Source organism: Sciurus carolinensis, chromosome 3 (assembly GCF_902686445.1).
Source record: "Sciurus carolinensis chromosome 3, mSciCar1.2, whole genome shotgun sequence".
NCBI lineage: Eukaryota > Metazoa > Chordata > Mammalia > Rodentia > Sciuridae > Sciurus > Sciurus carolinensis.
The window spans coordinates 162,646,600-162,663,706 of NC_062215.1; the positions used below are offsets into that span (position 1 = coordinate 162,646,600).

The 17,107-nt window shown below is 46.6% G+C and overlaps 1 long non-coding RNA gene across 1 annotated transcript in view; it reads left to right on the top strand.

Moving 5' to 3' along the window:
• The first annotated feature begins 5,330 nt into the window (after positions 1-5,330).
• LOC124980818 (uncharacterized) overlaps positions 5,331-17,107 on the top strand; it is a 58,797-nt gene continuing 47,020 nt past the window's right edge. The window contains exon 1 of the long non-coding RNA XR_007107877.1: positions 5,331-5,519. This is a non-coding gene — a long non-coding RNA (uncharacterized LOC124980818). The remainder of the gene's footprint in view (positions 5,520-17,107) is intronic.

Genomic DNA, 17,107 nt, shown 5'->3' on the forward strand with positions numbered 1-17,107 from the left:
TCTTCACGCCCATCTCCCTTCCCCCATGCACATACGTCATCACCCCTTATGTGATTCTCTTGGGTATTCTCCTGGTGCTTATTCCTATCCAATGTTTGGTTTTCTCTTTCTCCCTGACCTCGAGAAGTTGACTTTCTCCAGGTTTTTCTCTGGAGCTGTGAATTGATACCTCTCAGGCAGTCAGTTGGGGGAACTCCAAGACCCTGGGACCACAGTTGGGGTCTCATCATGCCTGTGTGGTTTATGCCAAATTGCTTGCTCTCTCAGAACCCAAGGTGGAGACTATCCACCCTGAAATTATATAAGGATGGGCAGAAAATGCCCCCAATCTGTGTTTTAGGAAGGTTCTCTTGCAGCCATAATGTTTGGGAAAGGCTTGGCTGAAGGCTCATTTGAGCAAGAACGTGGGAGCTGTGTTGGAGGACGGACTTGGTGAGCAGTGGGGGGGATCTTGAAGACTGGTCAAATAACTTACTTTTTAACAAATATTTAACTTGTTCTTTTTAGTTATATATGACAGTAAGATCTATTTCGATATACAAACATGGACTATCTCTTACTCTAATTGGGATCCTAGTCTTGTGGCTGTACCTGCTGTTGAGGTACACTATGGTGTATTCATATATGTACACAGGAAAGTTAGGTCAGATTTCTTGCACTGTCTTTCCCATCTGCCCTCCCTTCCCATCATTCCCCTTTGTCTACTCCACTGAACTTCTGTTCTTCCTTCCCCCGTGCTTAGCATCCATGTATCAGAGAGAACATTCGACCTTTTGGATTTAGTACATCTGGGTTTCTTTCAGCCTTGTGCCAACTTGAGCCATTCTTGTAGTACTGTGTCAAGGGAGCTGCGGCTGCAGGTGAAGCAATCCATTCAGCAGGGAGGAAAGCAAACACTTTGCCCTCGAAGGCACACCTAGCTCTGCCAACTCCCAGCTCCAGAAGCTGGCCAGAGCTGGCCAGAGGTTCTGGTGTGACAAGCGTGGCATTCTGGGTATTGACACTCAGATATGCAGGGCATGATATGTGGGTGGGTAGAGGGACGGTCACTTGCAGTTTAGGGAGTCCTTCCTCAACAGCCTGTCAGTCTCTCTCTAATGAGGTGACTTGTGAGTTGCAGAGTGGAGAAGGGAGAGGAAAGGTCAGAGAAAGGAAAAACAGAGAGAGAGTGCGCGGGCAGGAGTGGCAGCCAGCTGCCGGGAGCCACCTGCTCATGTTTCAGAGGGCTACCTGAGAAAGGACTCCCCAGATCTCAGATGAGGCCTCAGGGCTGCCAAGGTTGCCTGGCCCCCCAGGCTCCTTACACCTGGCTGCATGCTGAGTAGGAGCTTTACCTCCTTCCCTCTCTGGAGGTGGCCTCGATTCCTCCAGGTCGTTCTCATGCCCAGAGATTGCCCCGTCCCACCCGAGGTGCTGTCCAAGGCACTGAGCCGCTTGTTTCTCCCGTCAGCTCCCAGGGGCTCCGCCCAGCTCTCTGGCCACCATCATTCTTTCATCCGACTCACTCATCAAGTCCCTAGCCAGCTGCCCACCATGGAGTGTGTGGCATCAGATGGATGAATGGATGTCCAGTCTTCTCAGCACATCTGTGGACCATCTCCTTGCCCCTGTGGACACAAGGCAACTCTTGCATTGTGACCCCCAAATACTGCTTTTTAAAATCAGACACCTGTTGAGCACTGTTTTAGTCAGGACAGGCCAAGTGTGGTAATGATCAGTACCCAAAACTCAGTGGCTTCACATGCTAAATGTTTATTTCTTACATCTCCAGGGAGAAAGGCTGGGGTTGCGGGGAGGGGCCTCTGCTTTCTGAAGTCATGAGCTGCCTAGTGTCTCTTTTCATCCACAGCCCTGGGTCCTCCACTGGAGCCTAGTGTGCCCACCATGGCAGGGCTGGTGGGAGGAGGGGGCTGAAGGGGACCATCTCCTAACCCCAGCCTGTAGGTGGCGCTCTTTACTCCTGCCCTCATTCCTTCCTCAAGTGCTGAGCACATGGCTACACCTGATAATCAGGAGGCTGGAAATGTGCCCCAGGGATGAGACATGATGGTCTGGTGAAAGTAAGGTGGTCTCCGCCATGAGCACCTTGGGCTTTTGAACATAATTTGGGGCATGCACCAGGATGGCCGAGTGGTTAAGACATTGGTCTTAAGGACATAATTTTGGACTCAGGAAGACTTCGTCTTATCTCAGTGCTCAGCTCCACCAGGAAGTAAGTGTGTGCTCTGAACTATGGAGAAGCTGTTGATCACTGAGTTAACCATACACAGGTAAAGTGATAAAGAAGGTGCTCAAAACGAGGCCCACCCGACTCCAGAGCTGCTGGTTTTGGGTTGCTTACTTACTTTCTGGGTCTCCAGTTTTCCGTCTGTAAAGAGGCTAGTAGTAATGCTCAGCAGGGTGGTTTTTCAGCAGGTGGTGCTTTGCACATGAGGGCTCAGGAAGTGCCACTTGTCCCTGTTGTTATTACTTGCAGTGTTGTTGGGTTGTTACTTGATGCTGTCATGGGAGTTGGGGTCAAAAAGTCAGGCTTAGCAGAAACTTTCCCCTACCCTCAAGGATCTCTCTGTCTTTTAGAGGAGCTAGCATGTCAACAAAGGCTTTCAGTGTGGTGGCATTCCTTCATGAACGGAATGGCTGTGGCCAGAGGGGGATGAGTGCCTTATCTTAGTGAGTCAAGGGATTCGGTGGCCTCTAGATGTAGCTGGTGGAACGGGAGGACTTGGAGAGGTGGGGAGGTGGACAGTGGGCAGTCACAGAGGGGGCTAAGGAGGTGGGCAGATCAAGAAGCCCCGCGGCATGGTGGGCAAGTGCCAAACAGCCCTTGGGGGATGATGGGGTAGGGCCTGCATGCCCTGGAGGGAGCTGGGGTGTCATAGAGGGTGAAGAGAGATTAGCCGGAGCCAGATCAGGAACACAAAACAGAATGAAACTTGACTTTGGCCTGCAGACAGTAATAGGATCTTCTTGGCAGCCTCTGGCCTCGCCTTGTGCCTGCCCCAAGACTAGCCTCAGCATGTTGTCACTTTGCAAACCCACAAGTCATGCTCCCAACGTCGGAGGACCTGCCGGAAGAGGGCATATCATATCACATAGAGCAGAACTTTCTAGATGTCCTCTAACCACCTCCACGTCAACCAACCACCACCTTTTTCTCTCTCTTTCTATTCTCTACCCCTTTGGTTCCTATTTCCCTATCCCTAGATAAAGTCCCAGCTTCCTTCTTCCACTCTGGAATCCTGAACCTTTCCCCCAGGCTTTTCTTTCTTTCTTTTCTTTTCTTTCTTTCTTTCTTTTTTTTTTTTAACATAGGGCAACTCAGGCTTATTTGCCTTTTCTCTGCATGCTTCATTTCCTTTCTATAAAACAACCGTCTCCTCTTTACCCTTGCCCTTGGGGGTAAGTAAATGTTTTTTCTCCCTGTCAAACATAGATTAATTGAGTTCCTACTCTATGGAAGACACACTAAGTAGTGGTCATCAGGGCTATTCATGGGCAGTGGGTAGAGTTACCTTTTTTCTTTTTCTTTTTTTTTGGGGGGGGTGGGTGGGTACTGGGGGTTGAACTCAGGGTCACTAAACCACTGAGCCACATCCCCAGCCCCGTTTTGTATTTTATGTGGAGTCAGGGTCTCACTGAGTTGCTTAGTGCCTCGCCATTGCTGAGTCTGGTTTTGAACTTGTAATCCTCCTGCCTCAAGTTCACAAGCTGCAGGGATTACAGGCATGCTCCACCGTGCCCGGTGATTTAACTTTTTTCTATACACTTTAATTCATATGTGGTGGATGACTTACTTTGGTCAATGGATGTATATCCCTTCCTGTCAAATGCTTAAGAGCTGGTGTGGGACTCACCATGCTCGTTCCCTTATGTCCTTCATCACTGACAACAACAAGGTCTGAGCTGTGGCTGTCCCACCAGCCTGGATCTTGGAGGAAGGAGCCATCCACTGCAGTATGTCTAACTAACCTGGGTTGATTAAAGCCTTGGGGGGTTGTTTGTTACAGAGCACAACCTGCTTGTCCATCCTGACTGCTACATCTGGTAATTACAGACAGAAGTCATCACACGGGGGATTAAACCTTATATCTCTGGGTGCCATGACATACTTTCTGTTGAGAAAAATGACTACAGGGGTGACAGTAAGAAGCAACCCTGGCACCCAACAGAGAAGGTTCTATTGTGTGACCCAGATGACTGAGTTAAGGAAATGGGTGGCAGAGGCAGCTAAGGATAGGCTATCTTCCAAAGAAGGGAAGGGACTTGCAGTGACTGGTGAGCACCTGAGGCTGGAACATAGTGGAGAGAGGGTCATGTGGGTGTGATTAATGAATCTCCAATGTCCTGGGTCATGCTCCACATCATATCCAGTGTGTGTCAGCCTCATTCATTCATTTATTCATCTAAACTATTACTTATTTGGGGTTGCAGGCACTGAGCTCATTGCTGTGAATTTGAAGATAGTTTGGATGGGTCCCAGGGCTCCAGGAACTGCCACACAGGCATGGAAATTCTGAATTAAAATGTAGTGTGTGCTAGGTGCAGTAGCACCATCTGTAATCCCAGCAACTCTGGAGGTTGAGGCAGGAGGATTGCAAGTTCAAGGCCAGCCTCAGCAACTAAGAAAGATGCTGTCACAAAAAGAAGAGGACTTTTTTTTAATAGAAGAGTGAAACAGATATTATTACCTCATGTACATGTATGACTGCATGACTGATGTGATCCTACAACATGTACAATCAGAAAAATGAGAGATTACATTTTATTTATGTATGATCTATCAAAATGTAAAAATGCATTCTAACGTCATGTACAACTAAATAGAACAAATAAAATGAAGTAATGTAATAAAAAAAAATAGAAAGAAAGGGACTGGGGATGTAGCTCAGTGGTAAAGCACCTTTGGATTCAATTCCCAGTACTAAGCCAAACCAAACAAAAAACAAACAAAACCCCCACAGTGTGATTACGATTTCTGGTGTCTGCAAGCAAACCGATATGAAGTCGTTCAACAGTAATGCTCCTAAGTTGCAATGGGTCCTGAGATGAACAGCCCATTCTTCCCAGCCAAGTCTCCAGGTAGGAACTTCCCTTTCCCGCCAAAAAGATTAGAAAGGATCCTCCAAACCAGGCAGTGGAGGACAGTGGCTGTCCGAGATCTCAAAGCCCAGGTTAGAGAGAAAGCTGCTGGGTTGAACCAACAGGGCCTTGTGATTTGCACGTGTTGTTAGGAAGGCAGGGTGTATTTATTTATTTATTTTTAGAGCAGGTTTTAAAAATAAACTTTGAGAGCTGGGGATGTGAGATACGCAGGCGAGGACAACTTGGAGGCCAGAAGGCCAGGCCTGCTCAGCTGCTCCCTGAGGTTGAGGGTCTTCCTGGAGCAGATGGGGGGAGCTGGCCACGCCTAGAGAACACCCGCCTCAGGGGCGCAGTAGAGAATGAAGCTGACATTTCCAAGCTGTTAACCTCTCTGGCCTCCGCCGTTCTCATGAAATCCTTTTACCATCTTCAGAAAGGTCAGTGTCAGGTGTCACAGTTAAAGGGTGTAGTTACCAGACCGCGGAAGCTTGCTTGATCATCAAGATTCTGGCTCCTGGAGGTGGCAACACCAGGCGAGGAGCCCTCTTCCAGGATTCTGTCTTTACCAAGCCGCTCTGGGGAAGAGGTTTGGTTTACACCGACAGTGGGGGTGGGGCGGGTCCAGGAGGCTTTGCTCTGGAGGCTGCCTCTCCTCCTCAGGAGCTCGGGAAGGTCTCCCTGAGAAGGCAAGGGTGTTTCGGGCAGAGAGAACTCTCTGCAAGTGTACAGGAGGATGATGGAACACCTCCCTGTCCAGGTCAGGGAGCGGAGGTTGCAGGGTACGCGCTGGGTCCACAGGCCCGTTGCATCATTTCAAGATAACAGGCGGCCTAGTGAAATGGCCGTGATGTGGCAATCCCAGCCTCGTTTTCCCCAGGGAGGCCAGCTTGGTGTTCATCACGGTCATGGAATATTTGTTCTCAGTGTTCCAAAAATAGGCCTGGGTTCTAGGGAGGACTGCTTGCCACCCAGTGGCTCATGGATTCTGTTCCTGGCCAGCATCTCTTCAGCGATACTTTCTTCCTTGGATTTAGGTCTCTGAAATAACCCAAGTGCTGTTTACAAATGATGATATCTTCTTTTTCAGTGGGACCCTAACTCAGTGGTGAATCTTCCCAAGCATTTATTTTAGATTTGGTAAAGTCTGTGCAGTTGGTTGATGTACTTTCATCTCCAAACCCACTGAAGCAGCACTATCTTTAGGGCCTCATAGGAATTGAGGACTTTCTGTTTGTTTCTGTCATTGCTACTGGTAAAGTCATCAGCTTAAATGGATGTCAATTAGATACTTGTCATACATTCATGAAATTAGCATTCTATGAGTCATTTTAAATTTGATAACCTTTTTCATCATGGCGTACTATGTGATGTTTTTTGAGAAGACAGTTTGAAGTAGTGAAAAATTAAAAATGGACTAAACCACAAATAAAAAAGGATCAGTTTAAAAAATCAGGATACATCCACATGGTAGAATGTCAGTTGCCATGAACAATTATGTTGGAGGAAATGCACATAAACGACAGGAGACAATCGCTAGAGAAAACGAGAGCTAGACAGTGGTGATACGGTAAAAACAGATTCCATTCAGGCAAAGCTAGGGAATAAGAGACCTCAGGACAGAACCGGGCTCTTAGTTTTGAGTACAACATAGACCAATGGGGCTTTATAGCCTTGGAGCAGGGTGGGGTGGGGTCAGTGGATGGAAAATTACTAAGAGGCATCAGGAGGAAGGGAGAATTCTGGCTAAGGACACTAGATTGGATGCTTGCTGAAGCCAGGCTGGAGTGATCAGAAACCAAAGGGGCAGATGAGGAATTTGATCAGCTGTCAAGGCGAGGGGATTCTTTCTAAATGGACTAAGCAAGATACTCAATGCACCTGGGTGATAGAGGATTGACAAGGACAGATGCCAAGGTCAAAGACTCCAGGGCTGAAAGTTATTGTTATGGTTTGGATGCGAGGTTTGGAAGCTTGTGTGTGAGACAGTGCAAGAAGGTTCAGAGAAAAAAAAATGACTGGGTTTCAACTTAACACAATCAGTGAATTAATCACCTGATGGGATTAATTGAGTGGCAATTGAAGGTAGGTGGGGTGTGGCTGGAACAGGTGGGGAATTGGGGGCGTGGCTTTGGGGTATATATTTGTATCTGGCAAGCGGAGGCCTCTCTCTGCTTTCTGGTCATCGTGTGAGCTGCTTCCCTCTGCCACCCTCTTCTGCCATGTTGTTCTGCCTCACCTTGAGACCTGAGGAATGGAACCTGCTGTCTATGGGCTGAGGCCTCTGAAACCATGAACTCTCAAAGAAATTTCTCCTCTTCTACAGTTGTTCTGGTTGGGTCCTTTAGTCACAGCAGTGAAAAAACTGACTAAAACAGTTATCCTGGCTTAAGTTTGGTCAAGGGGAACGTCTTTGTTGAAATGTTCATGTCTTTTTACTACATCCAAAACGTAGGTGGGGTATTTTGCAGTGTGAGCCTGATTGTGTTAAAATATCTATATACAGATATATGCAGAGAATATGAGGGAATTTGGTTTTCTTGTTGCTTTCTCTCAATTTCCCAAGTTTCTACAGTGAACTTGTATTGCTTTTATAATTAAAAATATATGTTAAGTTTATTGCACCTATTTGAGAGGTGGGAACTTTTTCATCTTGACTTTTAGGGTCAGGCAAGATTTCTTTAACTTTTATTGGAGTGTTGCAGCCCTAGAAACAGAAACTAAGAGTCTTTGCAGACCATTGTCTGGAGACAGGGCCATTAGCTGTGACAGAGAGGGGCCCGTCAGTGAGTTTTGGCAAAAGGGACATTGAGACCAGGAGTTGGTGTTCTGCAGCTGTGGTACAAACTCATTCTGGTCTTGAATAAAAAGAATAGATGGTCCCCAGGTGATCTAGCTCATGGGAGACCTGCCATCTACTTTTACAGAAAATTCTTCATCCTGAAAGTGGGGAGGCTGAGGAATCATACGGTACATATTTATGAGGCTTTTGGAGGATGAAATGGGGTCCACCTGGATGTGATTTTCAATTCCTTCCTTATGAGAAAGGAGCATCCCTAGGAGCATAAAATGGGAACTTCTAGAAAAGGGCACACACTTTCCAGGCCCACTAATACATTGAGTAGATATTATTATCTTTCAAAGGTGGTACAAGCGGATCCCAAAAAAGCTTACTTGAGGGTGATGGGATCGGGATATGCTCCAAACCCACTAGTTTCCAACCTTTTTCTATTTGTGGCATAATATTGAAAACATGCTTGATACGATTATATTTAAGAACCTAAGATAGGGCTTAATGAGTCTCTGTTGGTGACAACGCAGTTGATACTATCTTTTGGCGTCTGTCCCATGATTCTCTGGGGTTCCTTTCAGTGCTGCGATCCTGGTGAGGAGATCTCTTCATGATTCTGACTTCACGTGGTCCACTGAGCATGTCCCTTTCTGTGGAGCGCACTTCGTCCTCTTAACTCACAGCAGACAAAACCTGCTCAAATGGAGTTAAACGACGGAGTTGACTCAGAGCCACCTGGTCATCACTGCCCGGTCAGTGTGGATACCCTGGGCAGAAAAATCGAGAGTACACATGTAGGGTTGGAGGCAGGCCTGAAGGTCGGGGAACATGGGCTGGGAACCACGGCCCCAGCCTGTGCTGCTAGGGATGTGGCCGCCTGCCCCGGGGAGCTGGCAGCATTGGGTTGCAAGGTAACTTTGGTCTGACCTAGAGTGACACTTCTAATGTTCTTGCAGAACAAATATCAGTTGGATGAATGAGGGAGGTTGGTGGTGTTTCCAAGGTCTCAGTCAGTGGCATGTTTTCTTTGGTCGTATGTTTGAAAATCTTTGGAAGGATGACAACCCATTCTTTCTTCTTTCCCATCTTTATGTATAAAATGAGGAAAGAAATGGGTGAGGCGTGGCACCCTCAGGTGAGAGGGGCACTTAGTTTGGGGGAGACCATTGGTTAGACGCGTGCGTGCGCGTGCCTCCATGTGCACGTGCTCACAGCGGGTGTTGGCAGGTATGTATTTCCCTGCTGTCAGGTGGTGTACGGACTCTCTCACGGTTCAGCTCGCAAGGCAGGGGCCCCCACAGAGTTTAGAAGAGGTTGGATGGAGTGGGATGTGCCTGGTGTGAGAGGCGTGTTGGAAAAGGGGTTCTAGCTCGCTTGTCCTGGACAGCCCTTCATTGAGGGAGTTGTCATCTCACTTTTGCTTCGGCATGAGAAAGGGTCATGTTGATCTCTTCATCCACATTCAAGGCTCATGGCTCTCTGAGGCTTTGGAAGCATTCCTTTCCTTCAGTTTTGAAAGTGGGCAAGAAATTCATCTCCTCATATGTTAAAAAGTTATTTTTACACTTGCGTCAAGTTTATGGGGTCACTGAGGGTTCCAGTCACTAGAAGGCTCATCCTCTGTCAGGTTCCACTAGATCTGCTCCCTCTCCCTCCTTCCATCCTCCTTCCTCTCTCCTGCCCAGGCATCTGCTGGGCAGATGAGTCCCTGCTGGGCAGAGTGGTGCCTGGGCTGGGCCTGCTGAGTCTAGAGCTGAGAGCTGGGAGCTGGGGCCAGACCAGGCTGATGGGGCACTTTCGAGGGATCTAAGGCCCTTCTCTCTTCTTTCCGCCTCCTCTGTAGGCCAGACAGCCACGTGCAGCCCCGGGGTGGGAGGCCACCGGGGCTGGAGGAGGGACGGAGAGCCGGGTCAGCAGGACCAGGCTTTGCTCAAGGCAAAGCTGTCAACTCTGCCCTTTTGAAAATGAGCAACAAAGGGGAAAAGGAAAGAAAAGAGAAAGGGAAGTGGGGGAAGCAGGGTGGGCCGGGGAGGAGGGCGCACAGGTGGGGACTGTTTAAACAGAAGGCCTGACTCAGCCTTTCCTTTCACTGAATTTCCAAAGACTGTTTGTTTTAGCTCTCCCAGGCAGCGCGAGTGAGGCTGGGGCCAGCCTGGGCTTGGGGGAGGGGAGCGGCCTCCCCAGGGCTCAGCCAGCCTTTCTGGGGAACTGCTTTAGGGGTTTCAGTTGCTCCCTTTCTGGTTTCTGAGCCCCAGGGCTTTCTCCTACGGGAACTGGAGGAGTGGGAAAGAGAAGCTTTGGGAAGAGTCATGACCCCCACCCCATCACCCCAAAGAGCTATTAATCTAGGAAACGTGAAGGTGCAAAGACTAATAAAGGCATGAAGAGAAAGGAGGATCCCCAGGCCTCCCCAGTCTAGTTATTAGAAGATTTTTCTCTTTGGAGAAATGTGCCTTTTTTCTGGCTTCTTAATTCCATGATTATATTCACTCACAGGGCAGATTTTAGGACTGGCAAACCATAGCTCCTACAGGAAGGCCCCCAGGTCAGCTTTAAAGGGAATTATGTTTGTATTTGGTCTTACCCTCTTTCAGTGAAGTTACCTGGACCTGCCTATTGAAACTTGGAGACCAATGATGTCCACAGCAGAGAAGCACAATTTGCCAATCCAGGTGGGGGTAGATAGGGGTGGGAGGTGATCTGCTTGTGCAAGAGTTTTGAAAACTAGTGTTTTCCCAAGGTTTGGTCTTATGGGGCCACCAGCAGTGCCTAAGAATCAACAAAGTGGTTTTAGGATTTGATATGTTTATCATTAGGAGTGAGGCTCAATCTCAACTCAAGGTTGGAACCCCAAGGCAAAACTGCACTTGAACCAACACATGATTAGCATTAAAGGAGAAGTGTAAACAGCACTCAAATTCACAATTGCCCCTACCTCCACGCAGCCTAGGACACCCAGCGGGATCTTTACTAGTTAATGTCCACACTCTTCCCAGTTCCCACCCCCCACCCCTCACCCCACCGCTCTCCCATTCTGTATTGGTCCCTCCTGCCTCTCCTCTCTTCTGCCCTCCATTCCTGAAGCCTGGAGGTAGATCAGCCAGACTTCCTGTCAGGTCTCAGAGGTCAGGGAGTCTGGTTTTCTTTTGCACAGAACTCAGTGTGGTGTCCAGTGTATGTCAGGGAGGAGGTGGGTCTGGGGCAGACCAGCAATATTTTATCTAGTTGTTTTGCCAAACACCAAATTGGATTCAAAAGAAAAAAAATAAATACTTGTGAATCTTCACATTTGACCAGATTCATAGTTCATCCAGGGAAATATTTTCACGTATTGAAGATATGTCAGACCTAGTGTAACCAAATGCAATGAGTGTGCATCTTGGTGAGCGCAAAGCCCAAAAGCACAACCAGGAGATAAGAGTGTAGGAAGATTTATTACCTGCAGCAGATAAGGATAGCATTGGGGTTATTTTCAACACAGGAGAAGCATGGGGGTTATATTTGGGGTGCCTATTCATGTTCATATAGGAAAGCAAATGCAGGGGTGGGCACATTTCTGAGCATGCTCAGTTTATGGTGTACTTTTCTGAGCATGCTGAGTATAAAGTCATAGAGCACATGTTCAGACAGGAAAGATGGCAGACATATTTCCGAGCACATTCAGTTTAAGGTTATAGATCACGTGTTTAAAAAGGAAAGATGGTAGTCACAAACGCCCCGGGCATGATCAATTCAGTATTACAATGAGCTGAGTTTACTCAAGGCTGCCTAAAAGAATGAGTTAGAGTGATTTGGTGACCTTGTTTGGTCTTCCTGAATTTCTCCAGAGTTTCAACTGCAACAAAAAAGAAGAACAACTTTGAGGTGCATTTACAGTCTTTTAAAGGTGGAAGGCAACTTTCTCCCCAGAAGTGGAGGAGTTTGCCCCTGCAGGTGCCTGCCTTGCTTAGCTGCCAACACTGATGCTTAGTTGAATCTCTTGACCTTAGCAGGAAACTGCATAAGAGATGTGGGATGGTACTTACCAGTCCCCTGGTGACTTGAGGCAAGTCTCTTTTCTGCTTTGAAGCATGAAGAGGTTGGATAAAATGGGAGTTTTGCTCTCTTTTTTCCATCATCAATAGTTTTATTATGTGAAATTCATACTGTGGGGCATTTGCAGTTAGAATCTTTAAGGATAGAGCTCTGTATATTTTAAATCTTAAAATCAAGCCTATACTACCCATTAGTGCATGAGATAACTGGTGTTTATCATATAAAGTTCATTTAATTCCAAGAAAATTAAAAGTCCACAATTAAGCTAACTATTGCTCAGTGCTAGCTCCTCTACTAACCCTCACATGCAGAATCTCCTTGTCCTCACCCAAACCCTTTAAAGTGGGTGTTATGTCCAAATTTGGGCGACTTTAAGAGGGAGAGCAGAGCAACTGAGGCAAAGGGCAGTGCGCTACACAGCGACCAATTAAAAGGGCAGGAAAACTACACTGACCCTTAATTACCTGTCACTCAGCAGGCCCCCAGCCCATTCCGGCCTATAAAGACCCTGGGCATCACGGTCATGTGCAATTTTCTCCGGTTCCTACCCTGACCTTTGGGGGTGGGGCAGCTGAGAATTTCACCCGAGAGCCAAATTCCAATAAAGCTTGCTTCGGCCGCTTTCTGTCTGATTTTATTTGGCCACTAGCCATGCCCCGAGCTTACAGTGGGCATTATTATACCTATTTTATATTTACCTATTTTGACACTAAGCTTTGGAGAAGTTAGCAACTTATCTGAAGTCACATAATTTGTAGGAAGTGGTAGAGTTTGGGGTTTGAACCCACATCTCTCAATCAAGACCCCTCCTCTTCTCCACTATGCATTCCTGTCTTCCCAAACAAAATGTTACTACCATCTCATTTGGCTTGTTGGCTTTTGGTTCATTTTCTGTTCTGCCTTTGGATGTGGAGAACACAGCTCATGAACACTCATTATTAGTTGGGACAACAAGATAAAATATCCTGATCATATAGACAAGTGAACACACAGACAAGAGTTAAAGAGTTAAAATGGATTTCACTAAAATTAAAACCTTCTGTGCTTCAAAGGACACCTTTAAGAAGCTGAAAGGAGAACCTACAGAATGGGAGTAAATATTTTGCAAATCATATTTTGGATAAGGGACTTATCTGTAATATATAAAGAATTCTTATAGCTCAATAAAAACCCCATAAAAATGGGCAATGGATCTGAATGCACATTTCCCCAAAGATGACATATAAATGGTCAATAAATGCATGAAATATGTTCAACGGCATTTGCTGTCCAAGAAATGCAAATTAAAACTGCAATGAGATATCACTTCCCCCTCACGAGATGGTTAAAAGCAAAAAGCCAGATGGTAATAACAAGGACTGTTGGCAAGGGTGTGCAGAAACTTTACGTCCTCACTCATGCTGGTGGGAATGTGAAATGGTGCAGCCTCTGTGGAAAACAAGTGGACCATTCCCCAAAAGGTTAAACAAACTTACCGTAAGATTCAGTAATTGCATGCCTAGGTATATACACCCAGGAGAGCAGACTTGTCCACACAAAGATTCGTACATGAAAGTTCATAGCATTATTCATAATAGACCAAGAATGGAAACAAGGCAAATGTTCATTAGCTAATGAACAGATAAACAAAATGTGGTGTCCCCAAGCAATGGGACATTATTTGTCAATAAGAAGGAATGAAGTCCCAACACATGTTGTAGTACAGCTGTACCTTGGGAACATGATGCTGAGTGAAAAGACCACATACGTATGATTGTTTTTGTGGAAGGTCCAGACCAATATCGGTGGAGACAGAAAATAGATTAGAGGTTGGCTAATCTGGAGGGTTGGGAGGGAGTGGAGGAGTCTGGGATGGGAGTCTGGTTTGGGTCTTCTTCTTCTTTTCTTTGGGGGGGGGTACAGAGGATTGAACTCAGGGGCACTAGACCACTGAGCCACATCCTCTAGCCCTATTCTGTATTTTATTTGGAGACAGGGTCTCACTGAGTTGCTTAGCACTCACTTTTGCTGAGACTGGCTTTGAACTTGTGATCCTCCTGTCTCAGCCTCCAGAGCTGCTGGGATTATTGGTGATGTCCCACCACACCTGGTTTTGGAGGCTTCTTTTTGGGTGACGAAATGTTTTAAAATTGATTGGGGATAGTTGCACAACTCTAAATACATTAAGAGCCATTGAAATGCACATCTTAAATGCACAAATCTTATGATTTGTGAATTAAATTTCAATAAAGCTATTATTAAAGAAAAATAAAAAGTGCTCGAGGCCCTGCAGTGGAGGTTAGAGACCTCTGGCGCAGTCAAGCGTGGATTCACAGAGCAGGTGAAATTGGAGCTGGGCCAGGAGGAAGGGGCCGGGTTGCAGTGCAGCAGCAACCTGGGGTCTTTCCAGGCTCAAGACCTTATCAGTGAAGGTCTAGAAGGAGGAGTAGTCTTGGCATGGGAGAGGCATGGAGTGGGTCTCCCTGGTTGGAGGAGAATTCCTGCAGAAGAATGATGAGCAGGTGAGAGGGCACCAATCTCAAGCCTCAGAAATCCAAGTGGGCTCTTGACTCCACAAGCAGGCTGATGCCAGTGTTTCTGGAGTGATGTGGTAAGAGCAGTATTTGGGGGAACTTCAAGGCTATTCTTGGCAGAGATTAGAACAGGAAAATGGGCAGTTTATCTGAGTAACCAACAAGCAGGACCGCCATATTTTCCTTTTAAAGACAACCCTCAGCTCTCTAGCCACATCTGTGTGCCACCCCTGCCATCCACCCTGGGTGCCAGCCACCTCAGCTCCTTCCCCCTGAACACCAACGCTGCTCACACCTTGGACCCCTTCCTACCACAGGAGTTCCCTTACCCGAACAGCCACATCTGTCACTTCCCTGGGTTCTCCTTTCAGTGCCCTCTTGGCACTTGTTCATTGCACTAAACATTAAAGCAGGTGTTGGTGCAGGTCCACCTCTCGGCTGCTTCTGTTGGACAGTCCTCTCTGGGCCTGTGACCTTGCGCCTCCTCGCTCGACACCTCAGCCCTGATCCCACCGTCTGCCTGCCGTGTGGCAGGGATGCAGTACATGCTTCTCTTTGTCCCTCTGAACCTCCTCTGGGTTTCTGGAGGAAAATTAATGGCTCTGAGATGATGCTGAGTGATTTCTTTCTGTTCTCACAGTTCAAATGGTGGGTACTTGCTTATTCTGTTCATTCTAATTAGGGATAGAAGACACGGTCTCATCTGTCCTCTCTGCCTGGCATAGCTTAGTCTAGAATCTTCTAGATCCAGCTGACCTCCAGCTGTAGAAACTCAGGTCCATCCACAAGAGTAAATATCTGCCTCCTTTATTTGAAAATGATTTTGGTCACTGAGTATGATAGAGTTTATTTATATTGTGTGATGCTTTGGGTGGAAACCAGGGTCTCTCGCATGCTTGGCAAGCACTCTACCACTGAGACAGACCTGGAGCCCAACACTTCCTTTTCTTCTATGCTCTTTTTTCCCCATGAAGTGGTGGTTCTGGATCAGCTACCTCTCCCTATTAGATGCTTTATTTCAGTCATTAGGCAATGAACAGCCATGAAAAGGGAGTCACATTGAATAATAGGAAGTTAAATATACATAATCAAAGAGGGAGAAAGAGTGGGTAAATTGGACTGGTGCGCACACTGATGTGAGCTTGAGATGGAGATGGGTGCTGTCAATCTCCCACTGCCTCCTGGTCTCTGTCCCCAGGTACATCACCTTGGGGCAGCAGCTCAGCAGGTGGACGACTCTGGTGTTCTCACTATGGGCTCTAACCACAGTTGAGCCACTAGCTGGCTATATTCTCAAAGGAATGGATCTCTTTTCCTACACTGCAGTCAAAACAGATGCTGAGAGGTGTTGTGTGCTCTCCAGTGGAGGGAAATCGAAAGCTTATCTTGACCACTTGGAGTTTTTCCCCTGGACACTGACTTTGGAACTCAATCCCCACAGGAGATGCATCACTGGGGCTACTTGAAAAAAAAAAAAATATATATATATATATATATTTAGTTGTAGATGAACACAATATCTTTATTTTATTTATTTATTTGGGGTGCTGAGGATGGAACCCAGTGTCCCACATGTACTAGGCAAGTACTTTACCATCTCAGCCCCAGAGGCCACTTCTTGTTCCTCCAGTGCTTGTCATGATGATGGGATCAGCCATCATGGAGTCCTGAGGGAGCTTCCCATTGAGGGACAATTTCTTAGACATTCTGCACACCTGGCCCTCTCACTACTGCCTTGTCCCTATTCCACCCAATGGCGCTACTTCCTGTATCTTCCCAGGTGACCAGGTCACCTTCCTCTGCCCTTTCCCTCTTTATAAATGATTTGACATGTGAGACTGAGGGGGCAGTTGGTGTGATTGAGTAAAGGATTTCCAATAGACCCAAAGGTAAACTTCCGGGGTTCCTTTTCTTTTTCTTTCTTATTCCCGGCATTGAAAACAAGGTAGACTCACCGTCACATTCTGTAGTGGTTGGCATAACAGAGCCAGTCACAACAATGGGTTTAAGCAATTGTCTTAGTTTTTCCTCATTTATCACCCACTTCCACCCACTTTCCCATCTATTTATCCACCTACCCATCCATTCGTTTTTACATGTATCCATCCATCCATCTATCCATTCATCCATCATTTGCCTAATTTTTTTTTTTTAAATAAAAAGCACTATATACCCATGGGAAAACTATGGAACATGAAAGGGCTTATAGTGACAAGCAACCTTTCTCCTTTTGCTCATCCCACTGCCCCAATCCTCTTACCACTTCCATGAGTATTCCTTGTATAAAATGTGCTATATTTAAATCTGTGTTTTATTTATTTTTCTCAGATGGAATCATAAAATTCACATTCCTCCTTGCTTGTTCTCACTTCAGCATGTATTCAGGGGGTTTCCTTATATCTCCTATATGACTCTTCCTTTTCTCACCCCTCCCTGGCATTTCTTTCTTAAAGCCTTCACAATGACATCAAGTTCCACCTGGAATTTTCTGGTTTGGGTATTTTTCTGAATAATAACAATGGCTGTGGGGCAGACATGTTGCGTTCTATAAACTCATTTAAGGCATGCAATAAAATTGAAGGATCAGTGTTGTTATCCTCATTTTGTAGATGGGGAAACTGAGGCATGGAAGGGTGAGAGCTGGGTAGGCGAGCAGCAGAGCTGAGACCTGCCACAGGTAGCCTGGCAC